This window comes from Microcaecilia unicolor, chromosome 2, assembly GCF_901765095.1.
Source record: "Microcaecilia unicolor chromosome 2, aMicUni1.1, whole genome shotgun sequence".
In the NCBI taxonomy this organism is placed as follows: Eukaryota; Metazoa; Chordata; class Amphibia; order Gymnophiona; family Siphonopidae; genus Microcaecilia; species Microcaecilia unicolor.
Window position 1 is genome coordinate 366,726,105 of NC_044032.1, and position 15,714 is coordinate 366,741,818.

Below are 15,714 nucleotides of genomic sequence, written 5' to 3' on the forward strand. Positions count from 1 at the left end.
CTAATCATAGCTGATCAATCCATAGCCCCTCCCAGATATCTGTACTGTTTATATTCTGGTTGCATTTCAGGTTCAAGTTTAGTCTTCAGTTCCTTCAGAAGGACTTCGTGTTCAAGTTTTTTCAATTGGATTCTTCAAGAGTTGAGACGAGTTTGTGTTTCAGTGAGCTGCTGCATTCTTCTCCCCTCCGTTTTACGGGGCTGGATTGAGACTTAAATTCTGCCGGCGCTCCCTCCCGCTTCGTGCGGCAGTAGGGCAGTTTTGTACCCCTCCCGCTTCGGTGGTGTTAGGGTCAGTCAGCTCCTCCCGCGGTTGCAGGATAAGCCAGATCCCCCCGCATCGGCGGGCGTGGTGTCCCTCCCCCGCTCCGCGGGGATGAGCTGGACGGATTCCCCTCCCCCACTTGTGTGGGGATGAGCTGGGTTAATTCCCCTCCCCCGTTTCGGCGGTGGTGAGCTGGGCAGAGTGTCCCTAAGTGGGTGTAATTCTCTAAGTGCTGAGTCCTGCGGATGGAGCTTGGATATCGACATACTGAGGAGTTTCCGGCAGCACATGACCACATATAGGGAGGCAAAAGGATTGCTCTCTATCTCCACCTGCTGGTAGATGGACACAACCCACCAGTCTATGGATTGATCAGCTATGATTAATGGAAAGAAAATTATCAGGTATGATACATAATTTTACCTTTTCTGCTTTGCATCCATTCTTAGGGAAAGGGCTATGGGGGTTTCTGTGGATGCAAAACATAAAATGTTTTATACTGTGAGATATTGAAGCTATTGTTACTGATTGCTTTCATTGGTATGTTTTGTCCTTTATAAAATAAAACATATTTTGTTTTACAGAGAAAAGTAAATATGAAAATGTTCCAGAAAGGTGAGATATTGATACATTTATTTATTTAAACAATATCCAGGGGCGTAATGAGAGTGGTCTGGGCCCCTTGCCTGGCCACTGCCCGATGCCCTTCTACCGCCGCAGCCGACGCCCTCATCATCCCGGTTCTTTCCTGTCCTCTGCGCTACTGCTACTCCCTCGCCCGTAGTTGCAAATTTCAAAAACTGACATATTTCAATCACTATACTATAGGTTAACAAATACAAGTAAAACAAAAAATGGAAAATATGAAGATACCATTTTATTGGGCTAAATATATTTTCCAATTAGCTTTCAGAGGCCAAAACCTCTTTCCTCAGGTCAGGACAGTATACTGCTGTGAAGGTATTCTATTCTGACATGAGAAAGGAGGGTTGGGTCTCCAAACATTAGTCAGAAATGTATTAAAATTAGTCCAGTAAAGATATCATCTTATTTCCATTTTCTTTATTATCACAGCTACCACTCTACTTTATACTAAACTAAAAATAAAATTCATTTTTCCTACCTTTGTTTGACCGTTTACTTTTTTCTAATTGTGTTGGTCCCAGTCTCTTAACTCTCGCCAGCGTCTATCCCTCTCTCTCCTCCCCCCCCTTTCCATCCAGAATCTCACCCTTCTCTCTCCTCACGTCCATCCAGTCTCTCCTCTTTTTCTCCCTCCTCCATCCAGCATCTGGCCCATCTCTCTCTTCACTTCCATCCACTCAGGCCCCCTCTCTCTCTCTCTCTCTCTCCCCAGTTACATCCAACATCTGCATCTTCTCTGCCCCTTCCATCCAGCTTCAATCCCCTCTCTCCCCTTCATCCAGTGTCTATCCCTCCTCTCCATCTGACCCCGTCCCCTCTCTCCTTCGCAACCAGCATCTGTCCTCCCTTCCCCCTCCATCCAGCATCTGTTCCCCCTCACTACTCCATTCTCCATCCATTGTCTATACTTCCCCATCACCCGCTCACCCTGTACCTATGGTCCCCCTTATCCCTACTCAATTTTATATGTACCACACTATCACCCCACTGGCCCCGGGCATGGAGGGAATACATGCCGGATTCAACATTGGGTAGGGCTATACTAGTAGCGCTATAGAAATGTTTAATAGTAGTAGTAGTAGTGCTCCTCCTCGTCCTCGGGAGCCTCGAAGCTGCGGGACAGGGCATCCACCTGGACATTCTTTTCCCCCAGTCTGAAGATCAGACGGAAGTCAAACCGGGCACAGAACAGAAACCTCCCCCCCCCCCCCCCCCCCTGGCCTGGCGAGGATTCAGTCTGGTGGCATTTTGCAGATACAGCAGGTTTTTGTGGTCAGTGTCAAATTCGTGACTTTTTTTTCCTTTGGGTTGTGCTCCTCTCGCCCTCTGGTGGCCAGAACCGGTGGCTGCCATAGATTTTCCAGACTTTGCATTCCGGTCCAGATATTTTAGCCTTCCAGTCTTGTGTGGAAGTTTGGCAGCTAGCCTCACCCGTAGCTGCCTTGTGATTTGTTACAGCTGAGCTCAGCTGTGCTGAGCTTATTAGCCACCTGGGAACTTGCTGACTTTGCCTTTGCAACGTTTGCTTTAGGTCCAGGTTAGCGTTGGTGCAGTGTGCACTTTTGACCTATGTGTTTAGCTTCCCTGCTTTTTCCTTGTGGCTCCCCTGCTTTCCCTTTTGGTGCTGTTAGAAACACTTTTGTTTTGCTGTTAGAAGTATTTCTGCTTTTGGAGCTGTTAGAATCTCTTCTGTTTTGCTGTTAGAAGTACTTCTGATTTTGGTGCTGTTAGAAGCACTTCTGTTAGTGGAGTGCTTAGGAGCACTCCTGATTAGTTTAGTGCTTAGGAGCACTGTTGGTGGAGTGCTTAGGTGCACCTTTGTTAGTTTAGTGCTGTGGAGCACTGCTGTAGCTTGGTGCTTAGGAGCACCTTTGTTAGTTTGTGTTTAGCTTTCCTACTTTCTCTCCTTGTAGCTCACCTGCTTCTCCTTTGTTAGTTTAGTGCGGTGGAGCGCTGCTGTAGCTTGGTGCTTAGGAGCACCTTGTTAGTTTATGTGTTTATCTTTCCTTCTTTCTCCTTGTGGCTCACCCTCTTCTCCTTTGTTAGTTTAGTGCTGTGGAGCACTGCTGTAGCTTGGTGCTTAGGAGCACCCCTGTTAGCTTAGTGCTTAGGCATTCTTCTGTTAGTGTAGTGCTTAGGAGCACTTCCGTTGGTTTAGTGCTTAGGAACACTTCAGTCTGGTTACGCTATAGGAACACTTCTGTATTGCTGGGTTGCCCTGCTTTCCCCTGTGGGCTTATCTGCCTTTCCCTTTGGTACTTTGGAGCACTTCTGGTACTGTCAAGCTTGTTCTAGTATCCCAGTCCCTGTGTTATCCTGTATCCAGTAAGCCCTGCCGGCCGCTTGAACCCAGGGGCTCAACTCCTGGGGGACAGTGGCTAAGTGCAGGTGAAGCAGTGCGGACCAGTCTGGGGTACTCCAGTCCGGTGTGTTGCTGTCCAGTGCAGACCAGTCCGGTGTGTTGCTTTCCAGTGCGGACCAGTCCAGTGGGTTGCAGTCCAGTGGGTTCCGGTCCAGTGAGGACCGGTCCGGTGTACTCCAGTCCGTGTGTTCTGGCTCGCTGGGCGGCTCCTGCAGTCCTTGCTTGTGCCGGTGTGCTAGCCCAGTGTTGGTTTGTGGGTTTTGCCTGCTGCTGTCGCTCCTCGTCAGCAGCCCAAGGGCTCACGTTTGCCCCAGAGCCTGTCCCCACGGGCTCTGAACCTGAGAACCTGACAGTCAGTTATCACTGTCACTGGGTGCGCTGCTCCCTCCAGTAAGTAGCGCCACTCCTCAAAGGCTAGTTTGAGCGCCAGAAGTTCCCGATCCCCCTCCATATAGTTCCGCTCCGCGGGGGTGAACTTGCGGGAGAAGAAGAAGCAGGGATGTTTTTTCCCGGATGCTGACGTCTGGGACAGTACTGCCCCTGCTCCCAGGGATGAGGCGTCCACCTCCACCAGGAAAGGCTGGGTAGGGTCTGGACTGCAGAGTACCGGAGCAGAAATGAAAGCCATCTTCGGGGTGGCGAACGCGGTGAAGGCCTCCGACGTCCAGTTCTTCACGTCGGTACCCTTCCTCGTGAGGGCCGTCAGGGGAGCCGTGATGAGGGAGTAATTCTGGATGAACTGCCGGTAGTAATTGGCGAACCCCAGGAACCGCTGCAAGGCCCGCGGACCCTGGGGAGCCGGCCAGTCATGGATCGCTGTCAATTTACTGGGATCCATCTGCAACCCGGTGGAGGAAATGATATACCCCAGGAAAGGCAGACTCTGTTGGTGGAACGAACACTTCTCCAACTTGGCGTACAGCCGATGCTCCCGGAGGCGCTGGAGCACTCTGCGGACATGGGTGACATGTTGTTGCAGAGAAGCGGAAAAGATCAAGATGTCATCCAGATAGACGATCACTGAGGTGTAGAGCAGGTCCTGGAATATGAAATTTACAAAGTTCTGAAATACTGCAGGGGCATTGCAGAGGCTGAACGGCATCACCCGGTATTCAGAGTGTCCATGGGTGTTAAATGCCGTCTTCCTCTCATCTCCCTCCCGCATCCGCACCAGGTTGTAGGCCCCGCGTAAGTCCAACTTAGTGAAGATCTTGGCCCTGTGCAGGCGGTCGAACAACTCCGGGATGAGTGGAAGCGGATACTGGTTCTTGACGGTGATTTTATTCAAACCCCGGTAGTCAATGCAAGGGCGAAGCGACCCGTCTTTCTTTGAAACAAAGAAGAATCCGGCCCCTGCAGGGGAAGTAGAAGCTCAGATGAACCCCTTGAGGAGATTCTCCTGGATGTAGTCCCTCATGGCCTGGGACAAAGTGTAAAGACGCCCTCTGGGTGGGTTGGTTCCCGGCAGTAGATCAATAGCACAGTAGAAAGACCGATGGGGAGGAAGCGTATCCGCCGCCCGAGCACTGAACACATCCTGGAAATCTTGATAGTCCTTATGCAGCCCGGGCAACCCTTCCTGCGGGTTCTGAACTTGGACTAAGCAGAGGTATAGGGGCCTTGACCGGCTGGAGACAGTGCTGAAAACACCAGGAACCCCATTGCCCGATCTCCCTGGTGGACCAGTTGATAACCGGGGCGTGTAGTCGGAGCCAGGGTAGTCCAAGGATCACCGGGTGAATGACTCGGGGAAGTACCAGGAACTGGATCTCCTCCTGATGCATTGCCCCCACCTGCAGACACAGAGGCGAGGTAATCCGGGTGATAGTCCGGGGAAGACTGTCCCCCTGGATGGAGGTGACCCTGAGAACCGGTTGGCAGGGCACCGTGGAACCACCCAACTGCAACAGGAACTTGGCATCAATGAAGTTGCCGCCGGCCCCAGAGTCCAGCAAGGCCCGCGTCTGGATCTGGACCCCTTCTCCACGGAGCAGGACGGGAACAGAGAGCAGCTTGTCGGGAAGGGATGACAGCCGACCCAGAGCGTTTCCCGACGCCCCAAGCTTATTTGGGCAGGTGCTCGAGAAATGGCCGGCCTGCCCACAGCACAGGCATAACCGATTCCTGAGATGATGGGCCCTCTCCTGCTTGGACAAGCGATGCCGCCCCACTACCATGGGTTCCTCTTCGGCTCCTTCCGAACCCTCTTTTGAGGAACCTGGGCGGAAGCGGACCCTGGTTCTCTGCACCGCCGGCTACTTAGCCCTCTCCTGGACTCGCTCCTGGAACCGGATATCAACCCTGGTGCAGAGTGCAATGAGGGCGTCCAAGGTGGCGGGAATCTCTCTACCAGCCAATTCGTCCTTTATTTGGCAGTTCAACCCATGCCAGAAAATGGCCAGGAGGGCTTCCTGGTTCCACCGGAGTTCTGCGGCCAAGGTACGGAACCAGACAGCATACGCCCCGACCGACCTAGAGCCCTGCTGGATCCGCAGTAGCTCCCTGGAGGCAGAAGAAGGCCGGCCAGGCACGTCGAATACCATCCGGAACTGCCACAGAAAACTCATCAAGGTCCACCAGGACCGGACTCTGCTGCTCCCATAGCGGGGGCGCCCAGGCCAGGGTGGCACCTGAAAGCAGAGAGATGATGTAGGTCACCTTTACTTTATCGGATGGGAAAGCTTCTGGTTGCAGCTCGAACAGGATCTGGCACTGGTTGAGAAAACCCCGGCATGCTGAGGGGGGTGCCACCGAATCGGGGAGGTTCTGGAAGCCGCAACTGTGCGGAGGAAGCCTCCACCCTAGGGCCCGGAGGAGCCACGGCAACCTGTTGCTGGAGCGCCGGTAACTGGTTACAGACGTCCTGCAGAACGTTGAACAAGCAGGTTAGCTGAGCCTGCTGCTGATGTAGAACCTGAGCCAGGTTGGACAGCTCGGACTTGTCTGGCAAGCTCATGCCTTCGGCTTACTGTTATGTCTGGGAATGTGAGCTCTTGTGCCCCGACTGAGCACGGCGAAGATGGAGTGACACCGCACTCGGTCTGGCAGCCAGACAACCCCTAGCTTCACATGGGAAGCGACACCCGTTCCCCGGGAGTTGAGCCCCCAGGTGCAGGCGGCCACCAGGACTTCCGGAACCGGTGGGGTTGCACGGCCACTGACCCGACAAGCAGGGAGAGCAGACACCGTCCAGGAGCAAAGGAATCAGCAGCGCAGCGAATAGTCAGAGAAACAGTCCGAGGTCTAGGCAGGCAGCAACACAGCGCGTTGTCAGGCAACAATCCAAGGTCTGGTACACAGGAACCACAGGAACAAAGATAGCCGGCTATAGAACACAGACGTAGACCACGACCTCTAAGCACTAGAAGCCGAAGCAAGGAAGGACTGGAGGCAGGGCTTTAAATAGTGTAGGAATTAGGTTCAATCATGTGCAGCTGATCCAAGATGGCTGCCTCCATCAGAAGAGATGCCCTACTTCCAAATATGGGCTTCGTTCCTGAAGCTGCCCAACTCCAAGGTGGCTGCCACAACCTGGGACGCCCATCTCCAAATTGGCCGTCCTACCCTGGAGATACCACATCCAAGATGGCCGCCACAGCCTCGAATGCCCATACGCTGCGCAAGCAGGCTGCACCTCTGGAGGAGTGGAACAGAGTGTAACAGTACTCTCATCAGATGTAACGAACAATAACTCAGTCTTGTCAACATTCAAAGAGCTGATTATCTTTCATCCAAGTAGATACAGTGTCCAAAATAGTCTGCAACCGGAGTACTGCAGTGGAAAAGTCAGCTGTCAGTGGAAGAAAAAACTGGATGTCATCTGCATATACACAGTATGATACCTCAAAAGAACACAATAGGCAACGTAAAGGAAAAGATACAAATTAAACAACAAAGCTGACAGCAATGAACCCTGCAGCAGTCCGGTTCACAGCGATCGGGCCCTCGAGGTTTTAGCCCCCACATGTACCGCCTGGGTACAACCAGTTGATAAAGACACAAACCATTTCAGAACGGTTCCTGCAAGGCCATAACTACATAGATGATGCAACAGTATCCCATGATCCAAAGTATAAAATGCAGCAGAAATATCTAGTTATTTTATATAATTACTTTTTAGTGACAACCATTTGATTTTTTTTTTTTTTTTTGCGTCACTAGGTCCATTCTTCCTTTTGCGTGAAATTGTTTGAGCATGCAGTATAAGGTGATAACAAAGATGGCTGGGTCATTGGCATTTAAGAACTCTGTGTCAAATTTTTTTATTTAGTAAGCAAAAAAGATATTTATGTTAGGTGCAAGTTGTGTCTGGTAGGAGTAATGAAGTGGTGTCAGTGCCAGCAAAGAAACAAAATCTTGTTCAATCAACTGTTGACTTTAACCGTGACAGTGTTGCAGACTCAAGTGGATGACCTCATCATTTAGCGTTGGAGAATAGCCAGCTTTCATTAAGCTCATCACTGGGTTGCAACCAAGGAGATTGGTTAGGAGTTGGAAAACTCTGGGTTGATGTCTTGAGGTTAAATTTGCAAAATGAAAGAAACACTGACAGCTCATTTGAGCAAACTACTTCTACTATTTAACATTTCTAAAGCGCTACAAGGGTTACGCAGCGCTGTACAATTTAACAAAGAAGGACAGTCCCTGCTCAAAGGAGCTTACCATCTAAAGGACAAAAAGTGCAGTCAATCAAATTGGGGGCAGTCTAGATTTCCTGGATAGAGGTACAATGGTTAGGTGCCGAAAGCGACATTGAAGAGGTGGGCTTTGAGCAAGGATTTGAAGATGGGCAGGGAGGGGACTTGGCATATGGGCTCAGGGAGTTTATTCCAAGCATAGGGAGAGGCGAGGCAGAAAGGGCGGAGCCTGGAGTTGGCGGTGGTGGAGAAGGGTACTGAGAGGAGGGATTTGTCCTGTGAGCAGAGGTTACGGGTAGGAGCGTAAGGGGAGATGAGGGTAGAGAGGTAATGAGGGGCTGCAGATTGAGTGCATTTGTAGGTTAGTAGGAGAAGCTTGAACTGTATGCGGTTCCTGATCGGAAGCCAGTGAAGTGACTTGAGGAGAGGGGTGATATGAGCATATCGATCTAGGCCGAAGATAAGACGGGCAGCAGAGTTCTGAACGGATTGAAGGGGAGATAGATGGTTAAGTGGGACCCCAGTGAGGAGTAGGTTGCAGGAGTCAAGGCGAGAGGTGATGAGAGATGGTGTGCTCGGAGAGGAAGGGGCGAATTTTGCTGATGTTATAGAGAAAGAAGCGACAGGTCTTGGCTGTCTGCTGGATATGAGCAGAGAAGGAGAGGGAGGAGTCGAAGATGACTGTGAGGTTGCGGGCAGATGAGACGGGGAGGATGAGGGTGTTGTCGACTGAAATAGAGAGTGGAGGGAGAGGAGAAGTGGGTTTGGGTGGAAAGACAATGAGCTCGGTCTTGGCCATGTTCAGTTTCAGGTGGCGGTTGGACATCCAGGCAGCAATGTCGGATAAGCCGGACGATGCTTTGGCCTGGGTTTCCACAGTGATAACTGGTGTGGAGAGATAAAGCTGGGTGTCGTCAGCATAAAGATGAAATCAGCGAGCCCAGGGAGGAGGTGTAGATTGAAAAAAGAAGGGGTCCAAGGACAGATCCCTGATAAACTCCAACAGAGAGTGGGATGGGGGTGGAGGAAGATCCATGAGAATGTACTCTGAAGGTACGGTGGGAGAAATAAGAGGAGAACCAGGAGAGGACAGAGCCCTGGAACCCAAATGAGGATAGTGCAGCAAGAAGTAAATTATGATTGACAGTGTCAAAAGCGGCGGATAGGTCGAGGAGGATGAGGATGGAGTAGTGACCTTTGGCTTTGGCAAGGAACAGGTCATTACAGACTTTAGTGAGTGCTGTTTCTGTCGAGTGTAGAGGGCGAAAACCGGATTGAAGCGGATCTAGGATGGCATGAGAGGAGAGAAAATCAAGGCAGCAGCTGTGAACGACGCGTTCAAGTATCTTGGAGAGGAAGGGTAGGAGGGAGATGGGGCGGTAGTTGGAAGGACAGGTAGGGTCTAGTGATGTTTTTTTGAGAAGTGGTGTGACAACAGCATGCTTGAAGGTGTCAGGGACAGTTGCAGTGGAGAGAGAGAGGTTGAGGATATGACAGATGGGGGGGTGACAGTAGGAGAGATGGTGTTTAGTAAGTTGGTGGGGATGGGATCAGAGGAACAGGTGGTGCATTTCGAGGAGGAAAGAAGGTGGGCGGTTTCCTCCTCGGTGATATCAGGAAAAGAGGAGAAGGAGGCCTGGGTTGGTTGGTTGAGGGAGTGGGTTAAAGGGTGAAGAAGAGGAGGTGGCTTGGTAGTGAATTTGAGGTTGATCTTCTGCACCTTGTCGCAGAAGTAGTCAGCTAGTGATTGAGGAGAGAGTGAGGGGGGGTGGGAGCGGAGGGCACTTTGAGGAGGGAGTTAAGGGTAGCGAAGAGACGACGAGGGTTGGGGCCGAGAGAATTAGTCAAATGGGTGTAATAGTCCTGTTTGGCAAGGAATAGGGAGGACTGGAAGGAGGATAGCATGAATTTGTAATGAATGAAGTCGGTATGGGTGCGAGATTTCCTCCAGAGGCTTTCAGCAGATCGGGCGCAGGAGCGAAGGTATCGGATGCAAGGGGTCAGCCAGGGCTGGGGATTAGTACGCCTTGTAGGGCAGGAGATGGATGGTGCAAGTGTGTCCAGAGCAGTGGAGAGAGTGGCATTGTAAACAGACACAGCCTTGTCGACAGACTCGGAGGACATGATGGAAGGGAAGACAATGGCCAGTTTGGTGAGTAGGGGTGGTGAAGCTCAGCTGGAGGTTGAAGGAGGATGTCAGAGTGAGGAACTGAGAAGCGTAGGAGTCGGATGGGTCATCAGCGTGTATGTTAAAGTCTCCAAGAATGAGGGACGGAGATGAGGGTTGAAGAAAAACGGAGAGCCAGGCATCGAAGTCGGTAAGGAAGGAAGGGAGGGACTTATCAGGGGGGCGGTAAATGACTGCAACTCTGAGTGGCAGCGGGTAGAATAGACGGATGGAGTGAACTTCAAAGGATGAGAAGCAGTGAGACTGCGGTAGGAGGAGGGGTTGAAAATGACAAGAGGGCGAAATTAGAAACCCGACTCCTCCTCCGCGGCCAACTGGGCGGGGAGTGTGGGAGAAAAGATAGCCTCCATGGCACAGGGCCGCAACTGAGGCAGAGTCGTCGGGGGTGAGCCAGGTTTCAGTTACGGCGAGCAGTTGAAGGGAACGGGAGATGAAGAGATCATGGGTGAAGGAAAGTTTGTTGCAGACCGAGCGGGCATTCCACAGGACACACGAGAAGGGGAGGGAAGAGGGGGGGAGGAGGGGAATAGAGATGAGATTGGAGACATCCCGGAATCGTTTGCATGGATAGGACGAGGACAGGTGTGGGTGACCTGGATTGGGATTGATGTCTCCCGCGGATAGCAGGAGAAGGAGTAAGAGAGTGCGGAGGAGGGTGGGGGAGGTAGGGCGACGAAGGCGACAAAGACTGGATGCGCTTAGGAGGAATGGGGATGGGTTAATGGCAGGAAGGAAGTGATGAAGGTTGAGAGCTAGGAAGGAGGAGGGGGATAGGAGAGGTGTTAAGCAACAGATAGAGCAGGAAAGTAGGACTGGAGGCTTAAAACTAGAACCAGCAGGCAACGCTTGGAATAGAAGGGCTGGCGGGTAGGCAGGTGGTTTGACAGGCAGATTGGCTGGTGGGGAGGTAGGTAGAAGGGCTGGCAGGCAGGTAGGTAGGTTGATGGGTTGGGAGGCAGGCAGATAAGTAAGTTGGTGGGCTGGCAAGCCGGCAGGCGGGGAGGCAGATAGGTAGTTGTGCAGGCTTGAAGGCAGGCAGGTGGTTGATGGGCTGACAAGCAGGCAAGCAGGTTGAAGGGTAAGCTGGCAGGCAAGTAAGTTGACGGCTGGCAAGCCGGCGGGTGGGGAGGCAGGTAGGTAGTTGTGCAGGCTTGAAGGCAGGTAGTTGATGGGCTGACAAGCAGGCAAGTTGATGGGCTGACAAGCAGGCAGGTTGGTTGATGGGCTAGCAGGCAGGTAGGCTGGGGCTGATGCGATGTGACTGGAACAAGCTGAAGCAGAGGAGAGCTGAGCAGTGGAGAGCGGAGCAGCAGGACTGGGACAAGCTGGAACAGACGGATTGGGACAAGCTGGATCAGGCGGACTGGAACAAGCTGGAGCAGAGGAGTGCTGAGCGGCAGGACTGGAACAAGCTGGAGCAGGTGGATTGGAACAGGCTGGAGCAAAGGAGAGTTGAGCAGCAGGACTGGAGCAAGCTGGAACAAGCTGGAGCAGATGGATTGGAACAGGCTAGAGCAGCGGAGAGCTGAGCAGCAGGACTGGAGCAAGCTGGAACAAGCTGGAGCAGATGGACTGGAACAAGCTAGAGCAGAGGAGAGCTGAGCAGCAGGACTGGAGCAAGCTGGGACAAGCTGGATCAGGCGGACTGGAACAAGCTGGAGCAGATGGATTGGAACAAGCTGGAGCAGAGGAGAGCTGAGCAGCAGGGCTGGAACAAGCTGGATCAGGCGGACTGGAACAAGCTGGAGCAGAGGAGAGTCGAGCAGTAGGACCGGAATAAGCTGGAAATCGGACTGGGACAGGCTGGAGCCGAAGAGAGCAGAGCAGCCGGATTGGAATACGCTGGGCAAGACGGACTGGAACAAGCTGGAGCAGGAGAGAACGGAGCAGCAGGACTGGACACGCTGGAGCAGATGGATTAGAACAGGCAGACGGAGGGGCAGACGGGGCGGTGGCGGAAGGACCGGCAGATGGGCAGGGCGGCAGGGCCACAGGCAAGGACCAGAGCCAGCACCAGCACCTCCCTCCAGGCTCCGACAGCCGGCCTTAACTAGCAGGCCGCGCAGACAACCACTCGTCTGCTGACAAGATAGCGGCGGCGGACCCAAGTGCTCCAACGGCACTGGACAGGAGCAGCATCCGCAAGCCACAGCGGGTGATGACAGCGGCGCTGTCGCAGCCCCCAAAGGACGCAATTGCCATGCTAGAGCCCGGGGCAAACGGCGCACTCTCGCTGGAGGAGTCAGTTTGCCCCATCGGCCTGGAGATCCCGCTAGAGCCGGCGACCATGCCACGCTGGCACTCGCTCTGCCTGTTCATGTACAGCGCCATAAGTCATAATCGCAGTTTCTTCGGTGTGATTGTTCATTGATTGGATGAAACTTCTCTATAGAATCACTCTGCTGCTCCTACATGTCAGTGTATCAAGGGAGGGGGGTAGCACATGATCTGATAATGTCAACTCTTGATCTGGCAGCTAAGGTGACAATGACCATCACAGACAATGGCTCTAACTTGGTCAAAGCCTTCCATTTGTTTTCGGAAAACTCACCTGATCACGGCTTGTCTCCTCAGTCCTCAATCTGAATCAGAAGAGACTGACTTTACTAATATCAGTGAGGTCTTTGCTGATGGTTGTGATACAACAGAAGAGCAGTATGCTTTGCCACCGCACCAACAATGCGCTGTACACCCACCGCTGGGTCTCCCCATAAAAGTGGATCCAAAACATTCCGAGGAGGGGGTACTATCCACCTCCCTCTTGCAAGGACACCCACATAAGACTATAAATTAGTGCTGACTTGTGTATAGATCTGGCATTCCCAAGTCCAGATTTCTATAATTCAAATGATTCAGAACTCAGCTGCTACGTTAATATTCCAGAAAACTTAGCTGGACAATTTAAATCCTTTATTAGGAGTACTGCATTGGTTGCCTGTGACGTCTTTGGTCATCTTTAAGGCACTTTGTTAAGTGTTTAAGTTCTTGGATAGTTTCTGCCCTGAAAATGGATCTCAGTTGGTGAATGTGTTGAAATCCAGGATGGCTTCTAGAAGATGTAATTTGCTTATTGCGACCTTGTCCTTCAACTGAAAATATATGGTTTAAGGCCGTTTTTGTTCATGTTTTCACTGGCTATTCGTGATTGGAATAATCTCCCGTGTGAACTTTGTATAATAAGGAATGATTTTTTGTTCATAAAGCTTTGAAAACCTTTTTACTAGATTGGAGGTGGGGGGGTGCTAATTGTCTTGCTGCATGTAATGATTTGGTGTTTATTTTCTGCATTTGTGTTACTTCCTGATATTCTTCTGTCAGTCTCTTATTTATTGGTTGTAACTCACCTTGAATCTAAATTTAGACAGTTGGTGAGAGATAATCCCTAATAACATAACATAAAAAGAAACATTTTGGGACAGATTTGGATTCAATAGAATCAGGTTGCAAGTCAGGGGCAGAACGCAATGGCCTGAAATAGACCTGAAAGGCAAGCAACCATACCATCCCTGACCTACAATAACATCTATGGAGAACACACTTCAATCAATTGCATAAGACCCAAGAGGAACAAACCAACATTAAGTGGAAAAAGAGAGGCAAAATTGTCCAGACCCCACAGGCTGCTAAAAGGAGTACCCTAATGAGCTCCTCTGTTGTACTACTTCATCTGTGCAGCGAGGAGACGTAGCACCCCCAGCATGAACTGTCTGCAGAAATGCCCATGTGTCCTAATAATGTCACCAGGGGTGGGGTTAGTAATTGTCCTGGCAGTTGGAGTCAGCACTACTACTACTACTACTATTTAGCATTTCTATAGTGCTACAAGGCGTACGCAGCGTTGCACAAACATAGAAGAAAGACAGTCCCTGCTCAAAGAGCTTACAATCTAATAGACAAAAAATAAATAAAGTAAGCAAATCAAATCAATTAATGTGTACAGGAAGGAGGAGGGTAGGTGGAGGCGAGTGGTTACGAGTCAAAAGCAATGTTAAAGAGGGGGGCTTTCAGTCTAGATTTAAAGGTGGCCAAGGATGGGGCAAGACGTAGGGGCTCAGGAAGTTTATTCCAGGCGTAGGGTGCAGCGAGACAGAAGGCGCAAAGTCTGGAGTTGGCAGTAGTGGAGAAGGGAACAGATAAGAAGGATTTATCCATGGAGCGGAGTGCACGGGAAGGACGAGTGTGGAGAGATACTGGGGAGTAGCAGAGCGAGTACATTCATAGGTTAGTAGAAGAAGATTGAACAGGATGCGAAAACGGATAGGGAGCCAGTGAAGCGACTTGAGGAGAGAGGTAGTATGAGTAAAGCGATCCTGGCGGAAGACAAGACGGGCAGCAGAGATTTGAACCGATTGGAGAGGGGAGAGGTGACTAAGTGGGAGGCCAGCAAGAATCAGATTGCAGTAGTCTAAACGAGAGGTGACAAGTTTGTGGATGAGGGTTTTGGTAGAGTGCTCGGAAAGAAAGGGGCAGATTTTACGGATGTTGTAAAGAAAGAAACGACAGGTCTTGGTGATCTGCTGGATATGAGCAGAGAAGGAGAGAGAAGAGTCAAAGATGACCCCAAAGTTTCGAGCTGAGGAGACAGGGAGAATGAGAGAGTCATCAACAGAAATAGAAAACGGGGGGAGTGGGGAGGTAGGTTTGGGGGGGGAAATGAGAAGCTCGGTTTTGGTCATATTTAATTTCAGGTGGCGTTGAGACATCCAGACAGCAATGTCAGACAAGCACACTGAAACTTTGGTTTGGATGCAAGGTGAGATATCAGGGGTAGAAAGGTAGATTTGGGAGTCATCAGCATAGAGATGGTAGGAAATGCCATGGGATGAGATTAATGAACCAAGGGAAGAAGTGTAGATAGAAAAGAGGAGGGAATCAAGAACCCTGAGGTATGCCGACAGGCAGAGGGATAGAAGTAGAAGAGGATCCACCAGAGTGAACACTAAAGGTGCGGAGGGAGAGGTAGGAAGAGAACCAGGAAAGGACAGAGCCCTGGAATCCAAGTGAGGACAGGGTATCGAGAAGTATGCTGTGATCGACAGTGTCAAAAGCAGCGGAAAGATCAAGAAGAATGAGGATAGAATATTGACCTCTGGATTTAGCCAGTAATAGGTCATTGGAGACTTTAGTAAGCGCAGTTTCGGTTGAGTGGAGAGGGCGAAAACCAGATTGTTGTGGGTCAAGAATAGCATGTGAGGAGAGAAAATCAAGGCAGCGGTGGTGAACAGCACGCTCAAGTAATTTGGAGAGAAAAGGGAGGAGGGAGATGGGTCGGTAACTAGAGGGACAAGTAGGGTCAAGTGAAGGCTTCTTAAGGAGAGGTGTGACCACAGCATGTTTAAAGGCAGTAGGGACAGTTGCAGTGGAAAGTGAGAGGTTGAGAATGTGACAGATAAAAGGAATAAGAGTAGGTGAGATGGCATTAAGAAGGTGGGTGGTAATGGGATCAGAGGAACAGGTGGTACATTTTGAGGAAGAAAGGAGAAGTGTAGTTTCCTCTATAGTAACTTCAGGAAAGGAGGAAAAGGAATGAGGGGAAGGAGAGAGAGGGGAACGGACTAGTGGAGGTAGAGAATTCAAGGTTTATCTTTTGAACCTTGTCGTGAAAGAATTCAGCAAGG

The 15,714-nt window shown here is 51.0% G+C and overlaps 1 long non-coding RNA gene across 1 annotated transcript in view; it reads left to right on the forward strand.

The window, feature by feature from the left end:
* Positions 1–847: 847 nt before the first annotated feature.
* The window catches only part of LOC115463773, a 40,003-nt gene continuing 25,136 nt past the window's right edge, over positions 848–15,714 (forward strand). Inside the window, exon 1 of the long non-coding RNA XR_003941074.1 lies at positions 848–879. This is a non-coding gene — a long non-coding RNA (uncharacterized LOC115463773). The remainder of the gene's footprint in view (positions 880–15,714) is intronic.